Below are 5,642 nucleotides of genomic sequence, written 5' to 3'. Positions count from 1 at the left end.
CTCTCTCTCTCTCTCTCTCTCTCTCTCTCTCTCTCCTTCTCCCTTCTTCTCTCTCTTTGAAAAATCAATAAAAACGTATTTTTTAAAAAATAAAAGAAGGATGAAAATTAATTCAGGAAAGTGGTGTGGGCAGGCCAGAAAACTTTCTCCCTGCCCTCTGCTGTTGGGAATCCCACTTACATTCACAAAGGCAAAGATTTAGAATGCATCCCCTCCCCCTCTCTGATTCCTCTTCTGTCAGTAATTCATTTCCATCCAGGCAGATGACCTGAATGAGGAAAGTGCAGTGAGGAAATTAAATTGCAGGGTCAGAATGTGACACAGATGGTCCTGTGCCCAGTACTTCATTCGATAACGTCAAGAGCTGTGGTGGGCTTTCTGGAAATGTCTGCGTCATGATAACCTATTGGGTTTGTCCCAGAAAAGCTGAAGAGGGAGTGAACTAATGAGACAAACAGTACAAGTGTAGACAGCCATATGGGGCTTTCTTGCCAGAGATCACCAGGCAGGTAAAGCCTTCCCTCCAACCATAGTTAATCCAAATGTAGACTCATAGATTGCCGGGGAAGTGCTCGCTGTGGTGACACACTTTTCACTTTGCAGGACCAGGCTCATGCTGATCTGGGCTGCTGGGAAATCAGTTTGGGTCCTCTTGACCCATTCTGACACCTGGAGGGCAGGGGAGCTGCCTTTGCTGCAAGGCTCAGGACTGTGGCACGGAGCTGCAGCACCACCTCAAGCTCAGAGCTCAGATTGGCGCCAGCACAGGGACCGTGTCCTTGTGAGATCATTTCTCTCCATCATCAGGACTTCTCTTTTCATAAAGCATTAAAAACACATGTTCTCTGGAAACAGGAGGCCTCATGGAATAAACATTTCAAGAACACAGCTTCTTTCCCGGTAATCATCTCTGTGAGACTATCAGTTTGGTTCACTGGGGAGTCATCGCTAAGGTAATTTTGGATTCGTCATGGTTTCCCCAACATCCCTGGGAGCATCTAAAACTTCGTCTGACAGTCAGAGGATGTATCAGACCAAGGCCCTGACTGGTCCACAGTGCAGTTCTCCTCAAGTAGGTGCTGCCCAGGAGAGTCTGACCTGGAGCCACTGGTCCCAGGGGTTGTCTGGCCTCTGCTTTCTGTCTTCAGTGCCAGAGTTCACCACACAAACTGTGTTATACAGACGAGGCAGGTTAAGCCCTAGATATTTTGATTTTTTAAAAAACCTTTATTGTTGAGAGTATTACAGATGTCCCTCTTTCCCCTTCCCCATTTAGATATTTTGATTTAAATAAAATGAACAAAGAATGACAGCTTATTTATTAATTTGCAAGAAATGATACCTACTCATATCATAGTTTCAAAATATTTATGCTCATTCTTTGATGAGTACTAGATTGGTATATTATTAAATGTTATTAATACAAATGATTATTATTTTTAAAATAGAAATAAGTATGACTCATTGAATACTTATCATATCCAAAGGCTAGTCTTACAAATGGAATGGGGGATATTTTGAAAATTGTTCATATCTTTCTAAGCACCTGGTCCTTATCCAATAGTACCTACAGAGTCAGAGTAGAGACTGAAATTCATCATGCGGAAAGAATGCTACAAGAGAGATTCTAACATTGAAAGTACAATCTACAGCAAGATGATGGTAGTCTTCAAAACTTTGAACATCTTGTAAAAGAATCTTTACATTTCTTGATCTTACGCTTTAGTCACTCATTAGCCAAAATTGGCAGGCTAGACCTAAAGCTTTCCTACATAATAAAGAGCTAATATGCAAATGGTGATCAAGCCCTTGTGCCCTTGCGCCCTCACCCCCAACTGGGGATGTGCCCTTAACCAAGTTACATGCCCTTGACCAGAATCGAACCAGGAACCCTTCAGTCCACAGGCCGATGCTCTATCCACTGAGCCAAACTGGTTAGGGCTCTGTGTTTTTTTAAACCAATTACTTTTTCTTTTCTATATTGCTTCTTCTAATTAGCATTTACAACAGAATGTATGTTTAGAAACTCTGAGAGAAATATTATTTCTTCCTTTTCCTTTTTACTTTATTTTATCATGATTTAGTTCCTCACACAAGGGTTTGATGTTTGTTCTGAGGCAAGGGGATTGTAAGTGGGTCTATGAATCTGATTCCGTGAATCTGAGTTGTTAGGGTCAACACAAATTTCCATCTTATTTAGGTTGTACAATAATTATTGATTCCCTATCATACAAAAGATATTACCGGGGCCAGTGGAACAAGGGGCTGTTGTAGGAAGGCCTTAGGACAGCCTCACTGAGGATGTTAAAAGTACAGGGCTGGAAAGATACCCATGTGCCTTCTCAACACTCACTTTGATGGTAATGTATTGATAAATAAACTAGTTCTGGTAACCCATCAGTGTATATACCCATTTTGATTAATTAGTTGATTGAATGCAGCAAATCAACTGGTTGATTGGGGCATTATGAAAAACAATGCGTTGAAACCAGAGTCAGAGCCAATGTGAAGGGAGCCTCCCCTATTTGCCAGGGTCATAGTGTCCAGGACTGCTGCAGTGATGAGGAGTGAGCCTTTACATGAGCTACTTTGAAAAAAAAAAAGCAACAACGTTGACAATAAAAATAAAATCAATCATTTAAAATATTAGTGTCAAATCATTTATAATCAGTCCCATTTTTATATTATGTTAGTGTCTTTTTACATCTTCCTATGATAAATGGGTGATGAAAATAACATAAAGTATAATTCCTGAGCTAACAAACTGTCCCATTCTTAAATTTTATATGTAGTTCTTTCCAGATTAAATATTACATTTTTATCCTCACCCAAGAACATGTTTATTGATTTTTTTTTGTTTGTTTTAGAGAGAGAGAGGAAGGGAGAGAGAAAAAAATATACAGTGGTTGTCTCCCATACATGCCCCAACCAGGGGTTGAACTCACAAGCTTAATATGTGCCCTGACTGGGAATTGAACCTGCAACCTTTTGGTATAGGGGACTATTATCCAATCAACTAGGCTTTAAAAAAAATTTAAAGTATCTTTTGTAGTAGGAAATATTTATACTGTGCCCTTCATGTTATCATATTTGGTTGAAGTTCATACTTCGGTCCTCAAGAGAAAGGAGGATGAAAGAAATATTTCTAGATTGTTTCTCTCTTTCACTTATTCTCCCTCAGGGAAACATAATGGCTCCCCTATGGTTATATCATTTCTCATGATTATACTTCCAAGAAAATATCAAAATCTGGAATGTAGCTTTCCATCCAAGCTATGCTCTCCATATTCTGTTTATTAAGATGTATGTATTTGTGTTATTTCTGCTGATTACCAGTTTTACTTATTGAATGGTTCCTAATCCAGAAACACAGTGAGAGAAGTATAATTAACTATAAGCTCAAACTCAAAATATCTGTATTCTGCTGACCTGCTTTCATAAGAAAATTGTCATATACTGTATATTCAATCAAAATATTTTGATTAAACTTATCCTAACTGATTATATTGTCAATGGGAGAAAATTGATATAAAGTTATTAATACTCAAGTTAACTGGTATTTATTTAGCAATCTTTATAGGTTGTTAATGAAAATTTTTATAAAATATTTTAATGGAGATTTCTGAATATTTGCTTCCACATATTCTTAGTTGATACAAATGTCATTGGCAAAATAGTCTTGCCTTTTGATTTGTGTGTGTGTGTGTGTGTGTGTGTGTGTGTGTGTACCACAAATTCTTTATAGGTAACCTTTCAGGTGATTCATTTTACATAAATAATATTCCCATCTCCTAATTTAAATCCATTCATGTGACTACAGGCTGCCTGTTAGAATCACCTGGGAATCTTTGAGAAAATACTCATTACCAGGTTTCTCTTCTAGAAATTCTAACTTAATTATTTTTGAGAAGGGTCTAGTTTTGAATAGTTTTTAAAATTCTTCATGAATAGCCCTAACCGGTTTGGCTCAGTGGATAGAGCGTCGGCCTGCGGACTGAAAGGTCCCAGGTTCGATTCTGGCCAAGGGCATGTGCCTTGGTTGTGGGCACATCCCCAGTGGGCGGGGTGCAGGAGGCAGCTGACCGATGTTTCTCTCCGCTCGATGTTTCTAACTCTCTATCCTTCTCCTTTCCTCTCTGTGAAAAATCAATAAAATATATTTTTAAAAAATCTTCATGTATCATATATGCCAGGGTTGAAAACACTTCTCTATACAGTAGTTCTAGAAACTAATTTTTCAGGTTATATGTCAGATTCACTTAAGAGCAGATATCTACAAAAATACAGACTCAAGGGCCCTAATTCCGAGGATTATAATTCAGTAAATCTTGGGTGTGGTGTTTTTGTTGATTCCAAGGTATGGTCATATTTGGGAGCTTTGGCCTAAACCGCTTATTCTACTTAGAGCTACTTTCTAGCACCATGGACAGCACCCAACTTACAAATCATGGCTGCAATGCTAGAATTCTGTACTTTTTGAATGACAAGGATCTTTGAGATAATAACTTTAAAATATACCAGGTGAGAAAATAAAATCATATAAAAAATTTTAACATATTTTACAAAGGTCACACAAGCAGGATGAAGAGTGCTTATGGCCTTATTGCTCATCATTCCTCTCATTTCTCCATCTACTGCTGGATTTTCTTCATTTTGTGAAACACGCAGTGCCCTCCCACAGCCCCCTTTGCTTTATAAGCTCCTCACCAGGTTCCAGTGTCACTTCTTCAGGACACCTCTGGGGTCTCAAAGTCAGTTACTGTTGTATAATATATCCTCATAAGCTTCTATAGATCAATGTCCCAACACTTCACATCTTTTATCCCGATATGAAATTATATAACCAGCAGTGTGATTATTGGATTACAGTTCTCTTCTAGCAGACTCTGAACTCCAGAGTCTGTGGCTGTTTCCTTATCTTTGTGCCCTTTCCCCTCACACAATGCCAGGCATGTATCAGGCATGCTCTGAATATGTGTTTAATTGAATTGATCAGCAACCATAGCATGATGGAATTTTATTTGTCCTGATTTAAAATCTAATGAAGTTTCTTGCTCTTGCTGTTTATTTTTTACTTCCGTGTGCTGCTTATGACCAATACTAACATGTGTGAGAGGGTCTTTTCCTACCAAATAAAAGCTCTTTATGCCGGTAAGCTGTTTGCTGCTTTCAATTATGCATGAGTTATAAGAAAAAATGTACTGGCTTGTCAAGAAGCAGAGAAATTTTGGCGTTTCTACTCAGGAAACTGCAAGATACATTTTTATTTTTCCCCTATAGTTATATATAGCACTCTGTGGAGAGATAGTCAGATATAAAGATATAGATGTAGACATAGATATATGATATACTCTTGTTCCTATTCAACAGTACGCACAGTGTGAAGAATGATGAGACCCAAATATTATTAATATGCTAACAGAAATATATTCAAATATTTACATTCTGTCTCTAGGTTCTCTCACAGATACAAGCATAGCTTTCCATATCAGCATTGTGATGATGCTTGGCTAATGTGTAGGTCTAATTTTGTAGCCTTCCCCTTGAACTCCAGGCTGCTCTATGTTATCCTCCTACCTGCTCAACTTGCCAACTTGCATGTCTAATGAAAATATGTAATTGAACACATAAAAATGGGTATC

This window comes from Myotis davidii, unplaced genomic scaffold (assembly GCF_000327345.1).
Source record: "Myotis davidii unplaced genomic scaffold, ASM32734v1 scaffold452, whole genome shotgun sequence".
Lineage (NCBI taxonomy): Eukaryota > Metazoa > Chordata > Mammalia > Chiroptera > Vespertilionidae > Myotis > Myotis davidii.
This window is presented reverse-complemented; position numbering follows the sequence as displayed.